We start from the raw sequence: 11,861 nt of genomic DNA on the forward strand, positions 1-11,861 counted from the left end.
CTGAACCGGCCAGATCAGTCCTCGGCCAGTGCTCAGAGCATCATTCTTCCATTGTGCAGTTAGGATAAAGCGATTAAGCAGTTGATACGATCAATCTAGACTGTCCGGGTGTCAACTATCGATGTGCATGAGGCAAAGTAGGATAATACATAGAGGAAAATCGTGGGTGCCATTGTGTCTGATCTAGAATAGACACGTACTCAGATATGTAAATCGCGCGCCTCGACACGTGGCGTTAATGGCTGATTGCCTTCTGCTCTCTTTTATATTTTCACGTGTACCGTCGACAAAGAAGTCGACGCATTGGGAAAAATTCCGAATGGATATAAAGTGAGAACTAAAGCAAATCGGGACGAGAAGCTTTGCTGTCTTATTTTTACACTGAATGCGAGAGATATTCAAGAGCTACGCAATCTCGTAAATTCGGTGGATTTTACGAAAATTATTTTGATATTCTATGACGAAGTACCACCATTTTGTTTATTTTATATTTAAGCATTATGGAAGTATTATACTTTCCCTTACGCTTTTAGTACCATCTTTCAGCTGTTTCTTATTTTAATTTTCTCAATACTCTGAAATTAAAAATATTCTTTGAATATTCGTTTAATATTTCCATTAATATTTGGAATTAATATTCGATTAATGTTTAAAATGGTATGTGTAATTAATATGCACTTAATATTCAAAATTATGTTTTATATTATATATTCGATACATATTTCATGTTTAAAGAATGATTACTTGTAACTAAATAGGTAACAATAATTTCATCGCCTAGTGAAATTTTTTTGAAGAATTTAAATAATTACTTGATAATAAAAATTAATATTTTACTTCATCTCATATGCGTTTAATATTTAAAAACTAGTTGTAAATATATGATGTGCTCATACAATAAAACCTAAAAATACAATTCCTAATATTGCATAAATTATTCGCAAATTACCAAAAACTTCTTCTTTTCCACTTTCATTTAGAATAATTTGTAAAATTAATCCAAATCCAGGTAAAATTAAAATATATATCTCTGGATGACTAAAAAATTGAAATAAATGTTGATATAAAACTGGATCACCTCCTCCTATTGGATCAAAAAAAGAAGTATTAAAATTTCGATCAAATAATCATATAGTAATAGCTCCAGCTAACAGTGGTAAAGATAAAACAATAAAATTATTGTAATAAATACTGATCAAAGAAATAAAGGCATTTTATCTAAATCTAAACAAAAATTGGTTATTAATATAATAGTAGTTGTTAAATTTATTGAATCCAAAAGAGATGAAATACCTGATATATGCAATGAAAAAATTGTAAAATCAACTGAAGGAGAAGAATGAAATATATAATTTGATAATGGAGGATAAACTGTTCAACCTGTACCTGATGTAAAATTAAAAATTCCTCTAATTAATAATAATAACAATGTTGGAGGTAATAATCAAAATCTATTATTTATTCGAGAAAAATATATATCTGGTGAACTTATTATTAAACGGATTAATCAATTATCAAATCCACCAATTAAAAAAGGTATTACTATAATAAAAATTATTAAAAAAGCATGTCGTATCACTAAAGTATTATATAATTTATCATTTTTGAAAAATCCTCCTGGAACTCTTAATTCTATTCGAATTAAAAATCTTATTGGAGATCCAATTATTCCTGATCATATTGCTAACAAAAAATATAAAATACCAATATCTTTATGATTAGTAGATATAAATCATTTTATTTAAAATAAAATTTAAATGTTAAAAATTTATTTTTAATTTTGAAAATTAAACAATGTTTATTTATAAGAACGTACGTTACTGTAATCTCGCTACATGGTTCAAATTTTTAAATGTATTAAAATAATTATTCCTTTACCCTCTATTTTAAAACTATAAGTGTTAGAACCGAATAACTTTCGTTCCTGTATTTAAAATACGCGTATTTCCTACCTCAAATCTTGTTTTCACTGTTATATTAAATGTGCTTGCCGAGTATAATGCATCGAGACTCTCGTTGCTTACACATTCAAACAGCTAAAATTAATTTACTCAGAAACGTCGAAGTATAACGTAATAATGAAGACAAATTGCAATTCACGCTACTGTTTATTAGCCATCATTTGCATACCATTACCTCGTTTATTGCTTTATAACACGGAGCGTTCTTGAAAAAAGCTACCTCTGAAGCAATTTCACGTTTCCACAGACATAACTATAATTTACACGGCCAGCTGTAATAACTAACATTATACTACTCTGCAACATTTATCGTACCGTTTCTCGCCATTTTCCGAATTCGATATTAAATTTAAAACAAAACTGTGCATCATGGTAGCACATCGAAACAAAACAGCATTTATAAAAATGAAAATTAAAATTGGCCGATATTACGCTATTATTCGAAATATTTCCAAAAGTAATTAAAAGCAGAAGAACAATCACCGGACTTTATTTCGAACTGCAAAACGGGAGAGTAGGTTTTTCTAGCGCGAAAAAGCAGCAGATCGTGGGTGGAAAACGTTAATCTGAGGAAATCAATGTCATGTCCGAAGAGTTTACTATGAAACGGGGCAAATAAAAACCGAAAGCCGAATATAAAAGTGCAGAGAAGCAAAAAGAGTAGAAACAAGAGAGAAAAGGGGAAAAAGTGTACGCGGAACCAATGCTGAAACGCTGCTTTAAGCGTACCATTTGGCCGCGATATTTTACACGGTTTACGCGCGACGTTAAAGAGAAATTCCAAAATCGCCACCGCGTGCAATTCAACGGAGCATATACTCCTGGATGCTCGCGAGGACTCGCTGGCACTCGCGTGAACTTGTTGCAATTTTTTACCCGCACAGGAACGTTCCGTGAGAACAACAATAACACGCGAATGTCACCGAAAACGTACACGAACAGGCACCGCACGAGGCAGCTACGCGCCACTCTTCTCGAGAGATTTATACGCGGCCCATGTGCGATTTCAGCATTTCCAGCCAACTCCAGACTCGAGTGAATCGCGTCTAACTCGAACCTATTCAGAGTCCAAGTCCGAACCGTGGAACCCGTGGAAAAGAATTTAGCACACTCACCATTACGTTAAAGATGCGACGTCCCTCATGCTTCGGCGCCCGATACAAGCATTCCTTTCCAGCCGAGCGACGTGTTCGCTGAATACACGACAGCCTGCACTTTGCACCGATTCATAGTCGACGCACTTTCCCGAATTGCTGTCCGTACCCACCGCTGTTCATCAGAATTCCTTCAATTACACCAGCAGGTGCTCGAGTAGTTGATAAACCGGCAGCGAGACTGAGCAATCTTGAACACGATCGAAACAGGGACCGAACGTTCATCCAGAGACACTCGATCCGACAGATATCCACGCACTCGTTTTTCAACACTTTGACCGAGTGGAGCTCGTTGCAAATCGCACGAACGAATAGACACACTGGCCACTCACGCGGATGGATACTCCTCTACTCTTAGCCACGAACTGGCTGAGAGGAAGTGAACGTTTCACGAGGATCACCGCAGTGACCTTACCGATTCACGCGACGCGTTTGACCGGCATGATCGCGAGGATTATCTGCGAGGAATAAGATCCAAGGGTGAGATTCGAGACCTGCACTTGGGCGCGAAACGACGGAGACAAAACGAGACTAGCGAAAGGGGTTGGAGTGGAAGGTGTTGGACTCGAACGCGATGACTCTCGTCCCGGGACAACACGGACGTGACGGACCACGCGAAACAGGGTGGTTGGAGCTGACAGGGTGCAACGCACACGACTCTCCAGCGGCAGTTGACGCGACACTAGAGGAACTCGGAGTCCGCTTGCCGCCACCGGATGCCAGACGCCGGACGCCTGCGCCCTTCGTAGCCGCCTCCACGAGAGCCACGAGATTTCGTGGGATCGACGCGTCGCGACGCAACGCGCCAGTCTGGCCCACGATCATTTCGCAAACGGATGTACAACGCTGTCCCGTCGAACGTCATTAGCTTCTTTGTTTTCCACCGGAACATCCTGGACAGTCGATAGGATTTTCCGCGCAGCTTGTAAAGAACTTTGCGTCCGGATTTGAGTTCCGAGTTTTCCAATGCTGTTTCGCCAAAGAATTTCGCTCTTTTGAATTCAACCGAGGAACTCTTGCTGTTCCGTTGCTTTGGAATTTAACGTGCTGTCCTTTGACGAGCTGTAATCGCTTTTCACTTTTCTTTCTCACTTTTCTATTACGCGTCAGCAATCAAACGCGATTTAAATTCATTCTTTTATGGTTTCACCCCCCGTTTTCTGACTGTCGATCATCATTTCTCCTTTGATTTGTATTGTCGTGTTCCGGATATATCATTTTTCCTTCTTTTAACTGAAATGGAAAAGTTGAAAATGACGTTGGATATAGTGAAATATTCGAAGGAAAATAATGCATCTGTAATCTTGGAATCTTTCACTGCGAGTATAATTTTTTAAAATTTGGCTTTTTTACCTTTTTCTCCGTATTTCAACTTATTTTGTTTGAAAAACTAGAAGCTTGAAAATGGTATCTCTTTATGGAATCAAATATTGAATGAAAAATGGTCTTAAATATTAAAAATTATCGACTATTCATGTAATCGAAAATCGTATCGACTGTAATAATCGAAAACATTTTTTATTAATTTTTGTGTACCATAAAGCTGTGTAATGGTTAATATAGATTTTGAATATATGTGTGTTGATATAATAAAGGAGCAATGTCTGTAAGAAAGGGATGAGTGGGACAAGTATGCATGGGATGCCAATATCTAATGGAGTCAGGTTATTGTGATAAATGAGTATGCTTATAATGATTAAGGTGTTGTGTGAATTGTGTATGTAATGTAATGTATGAAAGAAGAAAGAACAAAACGAGAGTGATTGTTATAGGTCAGTATTTTGCAATTGAGTTTTAAATAGTGAGAAATGATGTGAGCATGAGATTGTAATAAATTAATTATATTTAAACTTAATATTTGTGTTTGATAATCTTTGTAATTAAATAAAAAAGTGTCTTATTGTTATATTTCATTTTCATAGGTCACAGGATGCATTTGTATGAAAGGGATAATTTGGTGAAGATTTTCGGAAATTCCTTTGATTTGGATTCTGATAAGAGTGTGGGATAACTACAAATTAAAATTTAATATACTTTCGATGTTCCTGAGAAGCTTATAGTTCTATATATATTTATTAGTGAAAAACGGATTTATTAAATACAATCCATTTTGATTTTGATTAAACAATATCATCGAATTTCTATTAAGGAGATGATTAAAAGTTATGCAGAAGAAAAACAAACCAAAGAGATTACTCAGTTGTAATTGAGTTGTAATAGAGAAAACAGGTGTGAGCATGTGATTGCGAGAAATTAATTAAATTTGTACTTAATATTTGTGTTTGATCATTTTTTGTAATTAAATAAAAATTGTTCTTTTTGTTATTGATATTTCATCCACCACTAACAAAAGCTTCGTATTATCTTTTTCGTGTCTTTATGACTACCATGTCATTTTATTCTCAATACATTGAGAAGTTTTGAAATAATATACCAACCTGTATAGTAAAATATTGAAAGAAAAATAAAATAATGACCACGAATTATTTTAGATTTTCACACACTTTTTAGATAAATTTCGATTTAGAATTATCTATTAATTGATAAAATCTACTGGAGGTGCTGATTATGATTACTAATACATCGTATCCTTTTATTTTGAGTAAATTGTGAAGCTTGAAAGTAATATACCTATTCGTAAAATCAAATTTTGACTGAAGAATAATACAGTGACCTTGGATAACCATCATTTTTAAATTCTTTGACTATAGCTATAGACCCTGAAAATATTTAGAACGAATTCCACGTAGAACTATATGTTAATTAACAGATTAATTTTAGAGTATAGAAATATAAAATATGCTATTTAAAAATTCTTTAATAACTTCAAAATTCTATTCCATAGAAATATAGTAATATATAGAATATTCTATAGCAGGTAGACATAATTTAAAAAAAAAAGTAGTATAACCATAGGAAATTTGTGATACACCATTCCTATTTATACCAAATATTGAAAAACTTAAGAAAAATATACCAACCCATGTAATCAAATTCTCAATGAAAAATAATGATACAGTGGTCTCGAGTGGCTTTGTCTGTTCAACGAAAAATAAGATTCTGATAATATACGGAAAAATAGAGTAATCGTGAAATATATTGCTTTAATGATATATCACGTTCTTTTATTTTGAATAAATAAAGAAGTTCGAAAATGACATATCCGTCTACCTATCTAAATTTTCAATGGAAAATATTGATACAGTGGCCCTGAATGACACGGAATGACCTGGGCTGACCTTGGAAGTTTGAACTCCGACCATACTCTGGGGCTTCGAAAACGTTTTGGACGAATTTTATGCAGAACTATTCGGTAGTTAACGAGGGCTACTGCATGCACCGATAATATTCAGAAAAGTAGTATAATCATGGAATTACGGTTAGATGCAGGTTCCTCGTAACGAGCAAGGGTTAGTCAGGTCGAGTTCGGCACAGATGCAGATAATGGAATCGTAATGCTATCGGCAGATCGATGATAATTCTACATCGTTCAATGGAAAGCTTGTGGTCTGCGAAGTATAATGAGCACACGAGAAACAGTAAGCTTTTGTGATTAACAAGCTTGGCACGGCGTTTCTCTCGATACGATGGTAATTTTGCACTGATCGCTCGAATTCGTATGACCCACAAGATAATTCCGCCATAGACGCGAGTATTTCCATTTGGCATAATGATTGTGGCTATGTAACATTGGCCACTGTGCTCGAATTTGTCTTTTTTTGCAAAACCGATATTATTCGGATTAGTTCGTATTAATGAATATATTACGTGCATACATAGGTATGTACACGCGTGTGTAAAGGATGTGCATACATATTATTGGGTTTGCAACTAAGTGATTGCGGATTTTGTCAATATATGGATTTTGCACATTCTTTTGTTTCGTCAACGTATTCAAGACACCTAACTTATATTGTTTTCTTGCTGTTTGGACTTCCGCCTTTAATTTAGTTGAGAATTCAAGGCACCTAACTTATATTGTTTTCTTGCTGTTTGGACTTCCGCCTTTAATTTAGTTGAGAAATTGTATCGATTAGTTATCTAGTTTCGTTTTTATCCCAATTTAAAAATGGAAGAACAAGACGCGCATTTCGGACATATTTTACTGTTTTATTTCCAAAAAGGCATGAACGCATCGCAAGCACGCAAGAAGTTATGTGCCGTATATGGGAATGAAGCCTTGGAAGAAAGACAGTGTCAAAATTGGTTTGCCAAATTTCATTCTGGTGATTTTCCACTGAAAAATGCGCAACAATCTGGCCGTCCAGTTGAAGGTGATGAGACCCATATCAAGGCCATTATCCATTCAGATCGTCATAGCACAACACGCTAGATTGCAGAGAAGCTCAATGTACCGTATACATGAATTGAAAAGAAATTAAAACGGCTTGGCTATGTGAAGAAACTCGATTTATGGATCCCTCATCAGCTTAAGGAAATTCATTTGACGCAACGCATTAGCATCTACGATTCGCTTCTGAAACGCAACGAAATTGATCGATTTCTGAAACGACTGATAACTGGCGACGAAAAGTGGGTAGTTTATAACAACGTTAATCGGAAAAGATCGTGGGTGATGCAAGATGGACCAGCCCAGACTACACTAAAATCTGAAATTCATCAAAAAATTTGCTATTTTCCTTCTTATTTAAAATTCGCAATCACTTAGTTTCTAACCTAATATATTAGGTTGATTAATAACAAACAATGACAAACAATGTTCCGAATCAGGAATATTTTTAATTAGAATTGTTTATTATATATGAAAATACCGATATTATTCGGATTAGTTCGTATTAACGAACATATTACTTACATACATACTTATATACATACGTATATACACGGGTGTGTAAAAGAAGTGCATACATATTATATTAGGTTGATTAATAACAAGCAATGACAAGCAATGTTCCGAATCTGGAATATTTTTAATTAGAATTGTTTATTATATATGAAAATACTAAATGTATTATTTAATTTTTTGACTGTGTCTGTGTTAAGCCAGTTTTCATTTTATGTAAAATTTAATTTATGTGAAATAATATTTTTAAGTAAACACGCTCCTTTATTAGGTAAATTTATGCAAAATACGCAAAATTCGTTGGGTTTGCTAGTGGCGGATGAAATTTAATAACAAGAACAATTCTTTATTTAATTAGAAAAATTATAAAACACAAATATAACGTTTAAAAATAATTAATTTCTCACAATTACTCTATTACAGGACTTTTCACTATTATAACATTGACATACGCAATTCACACACACCTCAATCATTACACGCATACTCATTTATCATAATAACCTGAATTCATCACATATTGGAATCCCATGCATACTTGTTCCACTCATCCCAAGACATATATACTTAAAAATCTATGTAACCACTACCACAGGGTTTAGCAAATTTGTGTCGGTAAAAGTATAGACACATCAAAGTGAGAAATAGATATTATATCTATAGCGCTTACAGCACTTTTAATAAAGCATTTATAGATTTCTTAGTTTTATTTTTAAATATAAAACACGATTGCTGGCAAAATTTGCGTGAAAAATATGGAAAATTCCGTATACTACGATTTATTCTCAGTTGATGAAAATTTTTCTCTATTGTTGATCTTGCTTACCTAATTTTTCATTTCTTTCGTTTATTCTTCAAATTTTCATTACTAGTTCACAATAATTTCAAAATTCTTTTTAATATTTAATTTAATAATTAATTTATTATTTATCATTTAATTATTATATTATTTATTCACTTATTACTTATTAGTTACATTATTTCATTATTTATTTATTGCACTATCTATTTCCTTTTATTTCCTTTTACATAAAATATGTATAGGAGAAAAACTGTTCATCAACATTGCCATATACATTTTCCTTGAAAGAAGTATAATAAAATACATAATAAAGAATTATGAAAGAATAAAAACCGATTCTTAATTATAGTATTAATAATGCTCAAATACTTCCTCGCATACTTTTATGTCATATAAATCATATAAATCAATTTTCTATTCATCTCTCAATCATTTGTAATACGTACAAAAACCTAGTTATTTCAATAGAATCGAATTCACTCACTATTCACAACTCTTGAACGGCTATTGATTACCGAAATACCACGGTTCAACCTTCGTGGAAGGCTGTAATCAGTTGTTACCGAGCATTCACGAAATAAAAATCGCAAATCGGGGCTACCAATTAACCTCATTGATATATTAATTTTTAACCGAATGTCGATTCCCGTGTGTCCCGACGTTTCACCGTAAAAACGACGCGCGCGGACTGCCAGAATTTCCGATCAGGTGAAAAGCTGGCGTCACGCAGCGCGAGGCAGAGATTTTCTCAACCCCGTCATTTCGGCGCGCGTAAAATAATTTCGCGTTTACACGAAGGCAATCACGGGTGCCAGAAATTTTCAATGACACTGGGTATCGGTGGCTATCGGTCACATTCATCTTCCTGTTTATTCTGTATTCACCAACTGCGTGGAAAGAGCTCGCCGTTCGTTCGTTCAACGTTCATTTCGAGCGGCGATCGCTGGCCGGGGTGGAAAAAAAGCAGATGCGGCAACGTGTCGATCTGTGAAAATAAAAGGGTAGTTAAGAGGAAACGGTGACAATGCGCTCATGCATTATTGTGTTTGCAGTCCAATCGTATCGAGCCCTGTCATCGATAGGTAGCACAATTTACGTAGCACGGTTACGTCATTAGCCAGACAGAGAAACGATTACGACTGCCTCGAATTGCTGGCCGTAAAACGAACTTCTGCTTTAATCTGACGTAATATTACGGACCATTGAATGGAACTCGGTGTTCCTCATTTCGCCAGCGAGGAATATCCGCGGCTCGATTATTGCACGAGAATAAATTTGCCAACGATCCAACGCGATCGTTGTTTCGCCGATGTCGGGATACTTTTTAACATATTCGATCCCCCCCGATGGGTTCTGCTTCCAACATTCCACAACTTCGAGTATGGGACATTACTTGTGGGAACAGAAAATAGTTGGCAGCACGGTAAGTCCTCAAAAGTGTGTAACGCTTCTCGTATCTTTTATTTATAAATATTGGAAATTTTATTGTTAATAGTCGAAAATGTGGAATTGGTTTCGCGAGTGCGAGACGATAAGGTTGTGGTAATGATCACATAAATTTTTGAATATACATATGTAGGATGGCGAAAACTGGTTTTGAAGCACCAAAAAATTGACAGAACAAGAAGAACAGAATAAGACTGTATATCGTCAATAGGTCAACCTCAATTGGCGACGGTTAATGACGAACCAAATTTCTTGAGGAACGTTGTGTTTATAGTGGACTGTATTTTATGTAGTAGTTCCGGATAACTCTTCTGAACTCTTCGAATGTTATTGACTGGCTGACTGGTACTGACCTAACTGACTTGTGCGATGCACGATCTTTCGGAGCTCATGGTTTCCAAAGGGAAATCGGTTTTCCCATTGGTGGTTGACAGGACCGAGTGTGGGCCCTCGGTCCGCGAATCAGATGCCCCCAAAGAAGGGAGGACCGTCTTCCGCGACCAGGTCTGCCGGTGGAGGAAGCCTCTCCCTCAAAGGGGGTTGCTGGAGGGCCACCCGCACATTCGTGATCCTTCCTGAAGGACCCGTTACTTTATGGCTCCGAAAGTCGCGACATCGCACATGGCCTGGTCCCTTTCTTTGCAGGCCTATTGTCAGCCAAATCCTAAGTGCTGTTGCCTGCTTTCTAACATTAATGGCTAAAGAAAGCCTCGTGTCCGGTGACCCGAGGGAAATAAAGAATTGTTTGAAAATGCATTGAAAATGAAGATAGAAAGGACACGGAACTTGAACTAAAACAGCAATTAGAATCTGGCTACCAGAAGACCCTAACGGTCTTCTGAGTCTATTCTAAACAAAGGGCCGAACGAAATACCGGCACGAAATTCCAAGGCTTAACAAAGACAAACCCAAAACTCATAAAACTAGTTTAACTTAGGAAAAGAACACCAAGGTAACGAAATGGAAACACAAAGACGCACTGTAATTTGACTCTCATTCCAAAGCCAAGCGACTCACGCTAGTGTTGGTCACTTTCTTATTATTGGTCACAATTTTATTCTTAAAACAGGTGTATGCGTTTGACGCACAACAGTGATTGCGAAAAGGAAAATTCTGGGACCAGTCATTTTGACTGGGTTGGTAGTTCTAGTGTTAAACAGCAAATTCACAGATATATGGTGTAAGGATATTTGTTTCATGTGCGAGAGAATAGTCTTATGGTTGAAATGTTCGGTGATTATTATTGAAAGAATCAGTCACAGAGAATGAGTGAGTAAGTATACAGGGAGTAAAGAGGGAGAGTATATATTGTTAGTGGTAGAGACAGAGCTATTGTTAGCTAGTAGAGGCAGAGGGTATTAGAGTGATAGAGAAATTATAATTATTAACTCCATCTATTTTGTAGTCAATAATAATAGCAGTACTTTGTAATTGTACATTATCATCCAATTTACTCGCAGAAAATTGGGTAAAATTGAGTGTTTAATATGCAACGTGTCTCGTAACCTGATCACTCGAAATTGCTCGTGTATTATTTATTACACATGAAAATGTTTGAAATAAAAGTTGCATAATATCAAGTGAGACATATCAATATCAAGCGAAAACTGTAATCAGATTTTTGTTATTCTATTTTGTTATTGATATCTAGAGACCGACTTAAATTTTCTGATACTATAATTACCAAAGGAGTC

The 11,861-nt window shown here is 35.5% G+C and overlaps 1 pseudogene; it reads right to left on the minus strand.

The window, feature by feature from the left end:
* Positions 1-890: 890 nt before the first annotated feature.
* LOC108545539 (cytochrome c oxidase subunit 1-like) lies at positions 891-1,501 on the minus strand (annotated as a pseudogene).
* Positions 1,502-11,861: the final 10,360 nt, after the last annotated feature.

The sequence above is a fragment of the Eufriesea mexicana genome, unplaced genomic scaffold (genome assembly GCF_001483705.2).
Source record: "Eufriesea mexicana isolate 0111107269 unplaced genomic scaffold, ASM148370v2 scaffold471, whole genome shotgun sequence".
Taxonomy (NCBI): Eukaryota; Metazoa; Arthropoda; class Insecta; order Hymenoptera; family Apidae; genus Eufriesea; species Eufriesea mexicana.